This window comes from Pelophylax lessonae, assembly GCF_965119305.1.
Source record: "Pelophylax lessonae genome assembly, chromosome: 6".
NCBI lineage: Eukaryota > Metazoa > Chordata > Amphibia > Anura > Ranidae > Pelophylax > Pelophylax lessonae.
The window spans coordinates 123,022,208-123,036,973 of NC_138773.1; positions in this window are offsets into that span (position 1 = coordinate 123,022,208).

The following is a 14,766-nucleotide window of genomic DNA, read 5'->3' on the forward strand; positions in this document are numbered from 1 at the left end:
TTCGCCGCTCGATCGTGCTCCAACCCTCGATATGTCCGCTAGCGAATCGTCGGCCGAACGAACTTGCGTCCTTTAACCGGTTGCCGACCGCCGCACGACTATATACTGCGGCGGTCAGCCCCGGCCAGGCAGAGTGACGTATCGGTACGTCACTCGCCTGTCACTGACTTGCGAGCCTATCGCGGGCGGGCGCGCGCCCGCCGAGGCGCGCGCCCGCCGCGGCTCGTTCACAGGCAAGTCAGTGCGTGTGACCGGCGGACTCGATGTCCGCCGGCCACACTACGATCGCTCCTGTGAAGGGAGAAAGACAGAGCAGCTTGTGTAAACAAGCTGCCTGTCAGTTCTCCCTGTGTAAAAGTGAAGATCTGACCGTTCTACTATGTAGAACGGTTGATCTTTGCTTTTACACCAATAGCCATGTCCCTACACAGTAGAAAGCACGCCCCTAGGACACACTTAACCCCTCCCTGTCCAATAAAGTTAACCCCTTCCCTGCCAGTGTCATTTTTGCAGTAACAGTGCATATGTATAGCACTGATTACTGCAGTAATGTCACTGGTAACCCCAAAAGTGTCAAAAATGTCAGTCAAGGGTCCGATCTGTCCGCCGCAATGTCGCAGTACCGAAAAAAAAATCGCAGATCGCCGCCATTATGCGTTAAAAAAAAAAACACCAAAAATGACAAAAATCTTTCTCTTTGTTAGTAAACGCGATAACTTTTGCGCAAACCAAATCAAAATACGCTTTTTGCGATTTTTTTTACCAAACATAGGTAGCATAAAACAAATTGGCCGAAAAATGTTAAAAAATTTTGATTTTTACTTTTTTTTTTGGGGAATTTCATATAAAAAAATGTGAAAAATATTGTTATTTTTGCAAAATTTACGCTCTTTTTTTGTTTATAGCGCGTGATCAAAAAATCGCACAGGTGATCAAATACCACCAAAAGAAAGGTCTGTTTGTGGGAAAAAAAGGACGTCAAATTCGTTTAGGTACAGCGTCGCACGACCGCGCAATTGTCCGTTAAAGTCACGCAGTAAAAAATCGCAAAAAAACCCCTGGTCCTTTAGCAGCCAAATCCTCCGGGGCTTAAGTGGTTAAATACAGCGCAGGCGTCAACTCCTCCTCCAGTGGCGGGCTTGTGCAGGGGTGTGTACGTGCCGAAGATCAGGCCTACATGCGACACTCACACCTGAAGCAGTGGAAAAATCTTGTAATCAAGAATAATGTCTCAACAATCTGGGAGCTCAATTAGTGTGGGCCGAAGTGATTGGGCCACCAGAAAATCAAGGGCTACACCCATGTCAAAGCAAGAAATGGTGGAGATGGTCTCCATTTTAGAAAAAATGGACTATGATGGCAAGTTGGCAAATTACGATCGGCCCAATGCCAGGAAAGATGGCATCATGGATAAGGTGGTGGCCTGTTTGGTAAAAAAATTCGGTGTGGAGCGATCGAAAGATCAGATTCGGAAACGGTGGTCTGACCTGAAACACCGTGAGCAGGATCAGCTTTCCCAAATCCATAGGATTTTGAAAAAAGTTTTATTTTTTTTTTTTATTTTTAATCATGCAATATGTTTTTTATAATTTGGTGTATGTTGTATTAACATGTCTAGATTATAATGTCTATGTAAAAAGTTAGATTACTCATTTTAGTTGTCATGTCGTGATTAGATCGATCTATTGTTGATGTTTTAGTATATGACATTAAAAGTCAGGAAGCCATAGTTAAAAATATATGTATTGTGTTGCAACGAACGTTCTTTCCTGCACGAATCTTCTCAGCAAACATTCCTATTAATCACAGATTATTATTCAAACCTTTAAATAGGAGAAAAACGTAAACTCCGTGCCAAACAATGGGAAAGGAGGAGGAGAAGTTTGGCAGCTCCATCGGCAGTTGTGGAAGAAGAGGAGGACATGGGCCCAGATGGTGGCACAGATTCGACTAAAGGTAATTGGTTCCTATGCACTGTCAAACATTAATGTTCCATATTTTTCGTAGATAACCATGTACATGTCTTCATATTTGTTACTGAAAGTGCTATCAAGCAGGGCACCATGTCCTAACAAATGTACCTCTTGTGACTTTTATGATATGGCCAATGTTTTGTATTATGTAGATGAAGACATTATGCCTGAGGTGATTCTGGTAGAGCCAACAAGTGACCAGACACCAGAACAACAAGAAGGTTGGTAGTCACAGATTTTTGTGTAGTGGGATCATAGAAATATGTGCATTTGCAAAGATTGTTTAACCTTATATTCTTGTATTCCCTTACAAATTTACATTGCAGATGTTGCATCATGCCAGGATGTGGCATCCCCAGCCATGTCAGAACCCCGATCTCCTGGCAACTTGGCAAGCAGCGTGGAAGCCACTTCCGAAACTGTGGAGGAACCAGGACCAAGTGTCCAAGAGCCAATTGTGTGCCCACGTAGGTTTTTTCAGAATGATTTTTATCAGTGTTATTTTTAGCCTCCAATTTACAACACTAGTTCCCTATGGGAGCCTCTTTATTTGAATGGAAGTCGCACCGTAAGTCGGATCAGGATGCTCTGACTTGCGGGGCCACTTGCGTTGTGAAGATTTTTGAGGGGGAACTACACCAAAAAATTGAAGAACCCACCGTGGGTGTCCCCCCAAGTTCACAACCAGGCCTTTTGTGTGTGGTATTGAGTTTGAGGGTATGCCCACAACAAAAAGACAGCATGGGTTACCCCCAAAACCCCTACCAGACCCTTATACAAGCATGCAGCTTGTCAGGCCAGGAAAGAGAACGAGCAAGCGGACCAAACACCCCCTGGACCACAGCAGGACACATGCCCTCAACATGGGGGGGTTTTGTTGCTTTGGGCCAGGGGGCCTCTGCACCGCACACCCAAAAGCACCTTACTCCCATGTAGAGGAGGACAAGAGCCTCATCCCCACAACCCTGTCTGGTGGTTTTGGGGGGTCATGCGGCCAGGGGCTTCCTAGGACTTTGGAAGCAACCTTCAACAAAGGGTGGCCCCCAGATCCCGGACACCAATCACTGTGTGAATGGGTATGGGGTACATAGTACCCCTACACATTAACCACATAAATGGAAGTGTATGTGAATAACGACAGGAGACGTTTATGAAATGTTCTTAAATATCTTCATCCGGTCTTCTCCACTCTGCTCTTTGGATCTTCTCCTCTCCACTCTTCTGCTGTGCAATCTTCTGCTCTTATGTTGTCTGCTCTTTGGCCTTAGGTTCTGCTTCTTCCTCCTGTCCTCATCTGATGCTGTTGCCGTGCATTCTGCCCGTCTCTGGTCTCTGCAGCTTAATATATATACATTACGACCATGCCCTCACAATGACGTCATCATGCGTTCACACCCCTAATGAATATATAGTAAGCTCAGGAGACCGGCAGAATCATCAGCAACAGGATCAGAGGAGGACAGGAGGAAGAAGAAGAGCCTAGGGCAAAAGAGCATAAGAACAGGGTAGGTATTAACTCGAGAGTAATTAAAAATAACCTGGACACCAAATGTTTCTCTATTATGACCTCATGTAGGTGATTCACACTGACTCAGTTGTATATTTTTTTACAGATCATAATTTACCTACTTGCACTTTAGCAAAACTAACCCGTGAGGCACTCCAATGTTGCTCAGACCTCGAGCAAATCAAGGAAACAGCAACGGCATTGCAATCAAAAATGCGAGATTTTGTCGACATGATTGCCAAATTTTAAAAAGTTTTTTTTTATGTTTTTATTGGTTCCTTTTCTTACAAAAGTTTTTTAATATTTTATGATATCTTGATGGCACTCAGTTGTTAAGAGTGTACCCACGTTTGGGAAAAAAACTTGAAAACACCCTAACCCTAACCCTAACCCTGTGAATGTTTGGAAAAAAAAATTTTGTACATTCAACAATGTGTGTTCCATTCTTTATTTGACTTTCGTTGGGGGGGTCGAGATCTAAAGCTGTGTAAAGAAGCATTACATGTATGATGGCTGTCCTATTCCCACATTTACATGTTAATGAAAGCATTTTGGACACTGCCATATGCGAGTTGCTGGAGGTGTCAATGAAATGTTAAAGATCCCAACCGTTTATACGCATATCACAGTGCGATCTGACATTTCATACAGGATTGGATCATACAAGTGTGAACGACTGTGCAATCCTATCCTGATGCAGCTGAATAAATGCATTATGAGCGACTTTTGTGCGAGTGTAGTGCGAATTGAGACATACACTTTGTATGGCTACATTCACACTGAACACGCACACAAGTCGCACATGACCCTTTATTTCTGATGTATCAGGATTGGATGGCACAGTTCTTCAGACTTGTGTAATACAATCCTGTGGAAAAAGTAAGTGGTGGGTCACCCTTATGCGATGCAGGAAGGATGCAAAGTCGCAGACTTCCCACATTGCATAAGTGTGACTCAACACTCAAGGTACTAGCAGTCCTAGGATTCAATATGGCATTGATATTGGCAGTGTAGGGAGATCAGTGTAATCTATAGTGTATTGCTTGTTCGTTGCTCTAGTTCACTTTCCATTACTTATATATATAACACTTTGAGATGAACAATGATCAAGTTTCACATAACACTGACATATCCTAACATTGGTGGGCAGTGAGAAGGATGTCATAAATGAACACAACATAACAGGTGTAGGTACGTTGTTAATACCCTAATGTATTATATTAAATATATACTATGGGCAACTTCTGGACAAGAACCACCAATGTAAGGTGACATTAGATGAACCATGGGTGTGACCTAGTTCTCAATGTGACAGGGTTTGTGTAAATTTTGTGGGGTGCAGAAGGCCCTTGTATTTACACCACTGGCTCAAAAATAACACATGGCCATCATCACTTTGGATCAGCTGGTGAGAGACTACAGTAAAGAAACACACTGATGAATGTATTAACCCTTCCAAAGTCACACATATATAACACATGATTAACCCAAATAATTGTGTTTGGCATATGTGCCCAAATGATTAGAATACACAATACTGAATCATTGCAATTTTTTTTTTATGTGTTGAAAAATAATATATCTCTGACATTTATCTTGTGTGTCCAATCTTTAACAAGATTAATGGGTGTGTGACAGTGATTGCTGCCAGGACACAGCTCCTCTCCCCACGAAATAGTCCAGATATTCCTGGCGGATCTGACGGGCCCTGTGTGATGCCAATGCTGACCGTCCAACTTCCATTGACGTCATGGACTCCACTTGGTTAGAAGGTTGGGCCTCTCCACTTGTACCTGGCATAGCAGGGTCAGTATCCAGTTGCTGCAATACATAATTTTGTGCATTCCTGCGTAGGAAGTTGTGCAAAATGCAGCAACACAAGACCACATTATCCACTTTGTACAGTGCCAGGTTTATGGACGTCAGGAATATCCGGAACCGGTTGGCCATTATCCCGAAGGCATTCTCCACAACTCTGCGAGCTCTGGACAACCGGTAGTTGTAAATCCTTTGGTCTGGGGTGAGGTTCCTCTGAGGGTAGGGCTTCATGAGATGCTCCCCAAGCGCAAAAGCCTCATCTGCGATAAACACAAAGCTCATACCCTCAACAGTTTGCTCCCTGGATGGCAGGTTCAGAGTGCCATTCTTTAGACGACGAGCGAACTCCGTCTGATCAATAACTCCCCCATCCGAATTGCGGCCATTTTTGCCAATATCCAAAAAAATAAACTCATAGTTTGCATTAACTATGGCTAGCATGACTATACTAAAAAAACCTTTATAATTATAAAAAAATGTGCCGGAATTCGGAGGGGGGACAATGCGGACGTGCTTCCCATCAATAGCACCCCCACAATTGGGAAAATTCCACTTCTCCAGAAATTGATCAGAAATCTCCAGCCATTGCTCTGCGTTTGAAGGAAACTGTGGGGAAAAAATAACAAAAAAAAAAATTAGTGCTTGAGCACATCACATTATTAATTACACACACAGTTGTCTGTTAAATGCTTATGCAACTTGCTAAAAAAATAAACAACAGGAAGGCAAAGGTTTGGATATGGGGATGTAACATCTACATACATTTATTTTCAACCTCCTATTCTTATATTGTAAAGGGCCATACATACTAGAAGATTCTCTGAAGACTTTTTCGTGCAGATTTGCCTTTTCTATGTAGTGCAAGGGCCTACCAGATTGCATAGGATTTGAAAGTGTTTGTTGGACCTCATATTATTTGGTTTTGGTAAATCGGAAGGATAAATTGTTCTGACAATCTTCTAGTGTGTATGGCCCATTATACTCACCAGCTAGAGCTGAGATTCACAAACTACGGCCCTCCAGCTGTTGCAGAACTACACATCCCATGAGGCCTTGTAATTCTCTGACATTCACAGACATGACTAGGCATGATGGAAATTGAAGTTCGTGAACAACTGGAGGGCCATAGTTTGAAGACCTCTGAACTTGAGCTTTGGTATATGCTGACTTTGAGATTTAGCATGTGGGTGGGGGATGGGTAAGTAAAACTGGGCATTTATACATCAATAAGGGCTTGTGGTCAGTGAAGGTTTTAACATCATTACATAAACATACAGAATCATAGGTGGGAATGGATGGACTGATGTATTTTAGATAAATCATTAACTAGGTACTAAAACATTGGCCAAGGAATAATTGTTTGAGGGAAAGCAATAAAATTTGAAAAATTTGACATACTGTTAACAGGCAATGCGTTTAGGGACACATAGGAGAGAATGGTGGGGTGGTTAGTGGGTAATTTTACAAATGGTTAAAGATAATCTACATCTTTACTACTATGTGCATGCGGACAGAGGGTACTTTACAAATAATGGCCTGTGTCAATTGCTGTACATCCAAAAACATCATAATTCGGGTGAAACTAGTAATACATGTAATGTAAAAAATCAAACATACCTTGATATAGTCCTTCTGCAAGACCTTGATGATGGCAGAGCAGGTCTCAGGGATGATGACTCCAAGTGCTTGGGGGGAGATGCCTGTGGTGAACTTCAGATCCTGCAGGCTTCTCCCTGTTGCAAGATACCTCAAAGTCGCAATTAACCTTTGCTCAGGAGTAATTGCAAGCCGCATACAAGTATCCTGCTTCAGAATATAGGGGGACACCAGGGCAAGAAGACGGTAAAAGATGGGATCCGTCATCCTCAAATAATTCCTGAAGTCATCAGGATTATTTTCCTGGAGCTCCCTCAGCAAGGACATATGAGAAAATTGATCACGGTTAAGCAGCCAATTTTTCGTCCAGGAGGTCCGCTTCTTCTTCCTATTGCTCGTACGTCGTCTCAGAGCCAAAACTCCAACACTAACGACAGCAACGGACGAATTCACGGTCGCCATAATAAATTCTCGAACAATGTCTCGGAAAATAGCGAAATGTCGTCAACCAAACAAATGCTACCGAAATCAGCGCGAGATGCCCAGAAGGGTCACGGCCAAACACTCACTTCCTCTTTTGTAGCGGCGAACGTGCGTGGAACGTAGTGACGTCATTTTCTGTCGGAAGACAAATGTCCTGGGCAAGTTTTGAGCACTTTTCAACAGACAAACAACAAACACACCAGCCGCGAACATTTGTAGGACGTTCTGTCGGCCGACGATCGGTACGTGTGTACGGGGCTTCAGCCTGGGAAATTAGACAACGTTTGTCTAGGAGAGCAGAAGGTTGGTAACACTGTCAGTGTGTGTCTTTGGAAGCTGGCAAGCTGTAGGCTTGCTCAGTCTGTGTTAGTTAGGGACTGCATTGTGTGTAGTAAGCGCCGGGACACGGCTAGGCTTTTGTTTATTATTATTATTCCTGCTTGTTTTCCTTAAAGCACTGTACAGCACCTGTTTATAAACTTGTATATAGCACCAATAAACACCGCACTGTTTGTCACTACCTCAGTGGATTTGGTATCTGTGCCTGAAAGACAGCTCATCCCAGGGAGCTTTGTACCTGCTACCTGTTCCCCAGCTTACATATGGTGGAGGCCTGTGGGCAGTGGTAGTAAGTTACTACTTAAAGGGCCAGTACCTGGAGTGACTAAACATGGAGGAAATCCTCAAACAATTGGTGTTATCGAACGCTGCACAGCAGCAAGTGAACTCTTTGATTCAACAACAGATTGGTGCTGTACAAAATCAAACCCAGTTGATGCTTGAAAAACTGACAAGTGCTGCAGAAGCAGACAGAAAGTTGCTGGTTGAGGTGGTGCAGACACTTTCACAGGAGTCTGCTGCGAAAACAGAAACAGTTAGAGACCACTCCTCAGCCATCCATGTTGGTCGCTTCCTGTCCAAGATGACTGCTGATGATGACCCAGAGGCCTTTCTGGTTATGTTTGAGAGAATCGCTGAGAGGGAAGGCTGGCCCAAAACCCAGTGGGCAGGATTGATCACTCCCTTACTTACTGGGGAATCGCAGAAGGCCTATTACGATTTGGAGTCTGTGGATGCAGGAGAGTATGAAAAGGTCAAGCAGGAAATCCTGGCGCGTCTCGGTGTCAACTTGGCCATTCGAGCCCAGCGGGTCAACAGCTGGTCCTTCCGAGATGAGAGGCCCCCAAGATCACAGATGTTTGACCTAATCCACCTGGCGCGAAAATGGCTACAGCCGGAGTCCTTGTCTGGACCACAAATATTGGAGCGTGTAGTCATGGATCGGTTCCTGAGGTCATTACCAACTCCTTTGCAGAAGTGGGTGAGTCAAGGAGACCCCAAGTCGGCGGACAACCTGGTGGAGCTTGTTGAGAGGTACTATGCTGCAGAGAACCTGGTCACCACCCCTACAGCCACACAGACTTTCCACCCAAAGCCACGGTCTCCCCAGGCAACCGGTAAGACTGTTCCAGGGGAAGTGGGTGGTCAGCATGGCAAGGAGACAGGGGGAAGGACTTTTGGTGCCAGAGCTGTAGTTTGGCGTCCCAAACAAGGGAAGCCACTGCCTGTCAACAAACCTAACTGGGGTAACATCAGGTGTTTCCATTGCCAGGAACTGGGACATGTTGCAGCAAACTGTCCATTGACAGATGAACCTATGCAGTGTGACATGTCTCTTAGAAGGCAGTCTATGTTTGCTGCTGTTTCATGCGCTGCTGCGCCAGGTGTAGGAAAACACATATGCTAAATGACTGTTAATGATAAGCCTATTGCAGCCTTGCTGGACTCGGGAAGACTGGTGACTTTGGTTAAAGCAGAAATGGTTGAAAAAGTGAATTTAAATGCAAAAAAAGTTGCCGTGATCTGTGTACATGGTGATACTCGGGAGTATCCTATAGCTACTGTTCGCTTTGAAACTTATTTAGGTACGGTGACCCATCCGGTCGGACTTGTGCCCCACTTAGTGCATGAGGCCATCATTGGTAGAGACTTCCCTAAGTTTTGGGAACTGTGGGACCGTCCCGACTCGGTCACAGTAACTGACTCAGTGGCGGAGCCAGAACTCCTGGCCAACACCGACCATATGGGTTCAAGGGATTCCTCTCACGGTTCCCAGGATTTTCCTTTCTCTGTTTTGGCAGGAGAACTGGAGGAGCCTGAGGAAGTCCCCACAGCCAGTCAAGGTGGACAACCTTCTGCTGACCCCGAGGGTACATTGGAGTTTGGTGATCTTAATGTACACAAGGAAAACTTTGGTACAGAGCAGAGAAAAGACCCTACCCTTGCCAGGGCCTGGGAGAATGTAGTAATGGTTAACGATGTACCTGTTGAACCAGGGGACAGGCCCTGTTTTCCTTTTTTCAGCAGCAATGAGGATTTATTGTATTGTGTATATAAAAAGAACAATGAAATTGTTGAACAGTTGGTGGTCCCTAAGCCTTACAGACGGGTGGTGCTGGAATTGGCTCACGGACACTTACTGGGAGGTCATTTAGGGGTTGAAAAAACCACTGAAAGGGTGTTACGCAGGTTTTACTGGCCTGGGATACAGAAAGATATTGACAATTATTGTCAATCCTGTCCTGTGTGTCAGATGTCAGCCCCACTACCCCACTTCCGAAGTCCTTTAGTGCCCTTACCCATTATTGAAATGCCCTTTGAGAGGATCGCCATGGACCTCGTAGGTCCACTCCCCAAGTCTGCCCGGGGTCATCAACACATTCTTGTAATCATGGATTATGCTACACGTTACCCCGAGGCAGTTCCCTTACGCACTGCATCCGCTAAGAACATTGCTAAAGAGTTGTTCATGATGTTCAGTCGCGTTGGGATCCCTAAGGAGGTCCTTACGGACCAGGGCACTCCATTTATGTCACGAATAATTAAAGAGTTGTGCAAGTTATTTAAGGTGACCCAGTTGCGAACCTCCGTATACCACCCTCAAACTGATGTAGAACGCTTCAATAAAACATTAAAGAGTATGTTAAAAAAGGTTGTGGACAAGGATGGAAAAAACTGGGACTTCCTGATTCCGTACTTGATGTTCGCCATCAGGGAACTACCCCAGTCCTCTACGGGATACTCTCCTTTTGAATTGCTTTATGGGAGACACCCTCGGGGACTCTTAGACTTAGCCAAGGAAACCTGAGAGGGGGAGCAGACACCCCACAAAAGTGTCATTGAGCACATCGCTCAAATGCAGGACAGGATTGCAGCAATCATGCCTATGGTAAAGGAACACTTACTACAGGCCCAGGAAGCCCAACAGAGAATATACAACAGGGGAGCCCGACTCCGTGTCTTCTCACCTGGTGACAGGGTCCTGGTGTTAGTTCCCACTGTCGAGAGCAAGTTCCTAGCTAAGTGGCAGGGTCCCTTCGAAGTATTGGAAAGAGTTGGGGAGGTCAATTATAAAGTGCATCAACCAGGAAAAAGGAAGCCAGAGCAGATTTACCATATTAATCTGTTAAAGCCCTGGAAGGATAGGCTGGCCTTAACTGCGAGGTCCGTCCCTGTAACATCTAGGGGTACTGAGTCCCCTCTGGTCCCTGAGGTCACGATTCCAGACACCCTGTCTTATTCCCAAAAACAAGAAACTAGAGAGTTCCTGATAAGGAATAGAGAGACATTTTCAGAGTTACCTGGTATGACTTCAGCAGTTCAGCATGATATTGTTACTGAACCTGGGGTACGTGTCAAGCTAAAACCATACCGAATTCCCGAAGCGAGGAGAAGGGACATTAGTGATGAAGTAAAAAGGATGCTGGAGCTAGATGTCATTGAGGAGTCCAATAGTGACTGGTCTAGCCCCATCGTTTTAGTCCCAAAACCTGATGGTACTTGGAGGTTCGGTAACGACTTCAGAAAACTCAATGCAGTGACAAAGTTTGACACGTACCCAATGCCCAGAGTGGACGAACTTATAGACAGACTTGGCAAAGCCCGCTATCTAACTACTTTAGACTTGACCAAAGGATATTGGCAAATACCCCTGACTGCTAGCGCCAAAGAAAAGACTGCGTTTGTTACCCCAGAGGGTTCATTTCAGTATAAAAAAATGCCTTTTGGGTTGCAAAATGCCCCTGTGACATTTCAGAGGGCCATGGACAGGACCCTAAGACCTCACCGACAGTATGCAGCTGCCTATCTGGACGATATAGTGGTACATAGCACTGACTGGGAGTCTCACTTGCCCCGTGTACAGGCTGTTCTGGATTCCCTCTTCAAGGAAGGTTTTACAGCAAACCCAAAAAAATGTGCCATTGGTTTAGAGGAAGCCAGGTATTTAGGCTACACTATTGGTCGTGGAGTCATTAAACCTCAGTTAAACAAAGTAGAAGCCATCCAAGAATGGCCACGTCCTGCAAACAAGAAGCAGGTCAGAGCCTTTCTTGGAATTGCAGGGTACTATAGGAGGTTTAAATATGTAAAAGAAAAAAGGGTGCGCTGATGTGTGAAAGGCTGCTCCCAGAATAGTGATGAATAATATGTGTAAAGTGAATAGTGCGCCTTCCAAAATAATGTAAAGGTGATGTACACTTAACATAAACAGTTAATCATAATATAAAAACCTCCTTGTGACATGAAAATGGTGATCTAAAACTCAATAAGATAAAAAATCACATTGAATCAAAATATATATCACAATGTGTAGTGAATTATCCACAGTCCCTATGTGCAAAAAGTTCACAAATAAAAATAAAATAAAATTCTTCTTAGATTCCTGTGGTAGCAAATGTGTGAAGTGATGGAGAGTCCAAAATATAATCAGCGTAGTGATAAACAACTGTTTAAATCCCTCCACCTTGTGAAATACCTCCTTACCGGCGGATATAAGATAATTGCCTTAGAATATATTCTTGTGTATTAGCTGTACAAATCTCGTCATAGACACCTCCACTTGTGCACCAGTCCATCAGTGTGAAAGCCAATATAAGCCTCTTACCAGACACAGGAAAATAGACAGCTTTATAACCAACGGCTGAAACTGGCAAAAAATCCTCCTGTCTCTCTCAATGAGGGTAGATGTTAACGGCTCACAGGATGATTCGGCAGCATATGTAAAAAGTGTAGGGAAGCTGCACCTCAAATGATTTTTATTTCACAAAACAAGATTGCACTTACATGATTCAAGTTGGTAATGATGGCACTGATGGCACGCCTCCCTCCTGACGCGTTTCCTCCAATAGGGCTTCGACTGAGAATGGGAGATAGGCGCGCGCCGTCATTTCCGCCTTTTTATACAGGAAAGAAGCAAGTAGACCTTCCGGTGTCTGCAAAGGATGTTCCGAAACCGGAAGTCATTCTTGGATACCGCAATTCATATACTGTGTATAGAGGCAAATCTCCTGCTAATATTATTAAAAAGCAGCGAGTTGAACTTAAAACCCTAAAATATTACGCTTTATTATTAAAAACCTAATCTTGGCTTAAACGACTTTACTTTAAAATGTAAATATAAAAAGTATTTTAGTTAATTTCTCTTTACACCGGAAGGGGAATGCTTCTGTGATTTCCTGTGTAAATACTATATGGGGACACCACTCCAAAATAAAAAATGATCCATAATAATATGAGTTTAAGAACATGATGACACACATGAACCATTAAAAACGTGGTGGTGTAATTTACAGTATGTATATGTATCAAATGAATTGATATAATAGGAATTTTAAAATATTTAAAATGTTAAAATATTTAAAATATGTTAAAATGTTTAAGATAGATAGAAATATGTTGTGTATAGATAAGAAGGATTAAATATACAAAAAGTTTTGGGAAAATGGTGATTTAGCTATTGTTAATATGGGAATTAATATCCCATTCTATGTTAAGTCCTCGGGGCCGGAAACATTTTAATTCAAAAATCCAAAATGTTTCTCTTCTAGAGATAGTCCTTTTTAAATTGCTCCCTCTCCAGTGTGGAGTATATTTTTCTATGACAGTAATTTTCATTTTCTTCGGGTTCTTGTGGTGACTTTTTGCATGAGGTTGGGATACACTGTGTCCGGGGAAGCCTTTATAGATGTTGGTTAGGTGTTCTCCTACTCGCACACTGGCTGTGCGGATAGTTCTTCCCACATATTGTTTGTTGCATTCACATTGCAACAAATAAATGACACCTTTCGTAGGGCAAGAAATTAATTCCTTAATGGGATATTCCTTTCCTGTAATACTTGACGAAAATTTCTTGGTTCTAATAGTGGGCTTCCTTGCAAATCCTACAATTTCCAAAGGGGTAGAACCCTTTCATATCTGGAAAAATTCTTGTCATTGGTGGTTTTTCTACTGGGTTCTGAGCTATCAGATTTTGGATATTCGTGGCTTTTTTAAAGATAATTTTAGGTTGCTCAGGAATTGCTGGTCCTAGAATTTTATCTCCCTGTAATATTCCCCAGTGTTTCCGGAATATGTGGTTCAACCATTTGTAACTGGTAGAGAATTGAGTAGTAAAGGCAAACTCGGAATATGGTTGTGTCCCCCTTGGGTTGTTCTTCTTTACGGGTTCTATTAGGACAGATTGTTGAACTTGACCAATCTCTTGTATTTCTTGTTCTAGTTTATCTTGATCATATCCCTTTTCCAAGAATCTTTCTTTTAACACCAAGACTTGATCCTTGAAATCGTTATCTTCGGTGCAATTTCTGCAGATTCTTCTGAATTGCCCTTTGGGCACAGAGTTCAACCAGATGGGGTGGTGACAACTGTCTAAAGCTATAAAGCCATTCCTATCGGTGGGCTTGAAATAAGAACGAGTCGCAAAACTTGAACCTTTTCTATAGATGGTTAGATCCAAGAAATTCATGGAACTTTTGCTATACTGATAGGAGAACCTAATCCCCCAATCATTGCAGTTCAAATTGTTCATATATCTTACGAGTGATTCTTCATCCCCTTTCCAGATCAATAGAGTATCATCAATGTATCTTCTCCATATCACTAGTTCCTTGGCTCTATTTGTGAAGATATTTCGGTCTTCCCATAATGCCATAAATAGATTGGCTAAGCTTGGGGCAAATTTAGCCCCCATTGCAACACCCGTTCGTTGGAGATAATATTTCTGATTGTAATAAATGTAGTTATGCTCCATTCCAAAGGTAAGTAAATCTAAAATGAATTTCTTTTGGTTAAAAGGGATTTCATAGTTGGTATCTAAAAACGTGCTTACAGCCTCATATCCCATCTCATGATCTCATGTGGTATCACAGTATATAATGACGTTACGTCTGCTGTAACTAGCAATGCTTCGCCTGAGATTTCTAGTTGCGTCATTTCTTTGATACATTGTGATGTGTCTTTGAGATATGCAGGGGTTGCTTGTACTAGTGGCTGTAAAAAATAGTCTACGTATTTTCCAATTCTCGAAGTGACTGAGTCGATTCCCACTCA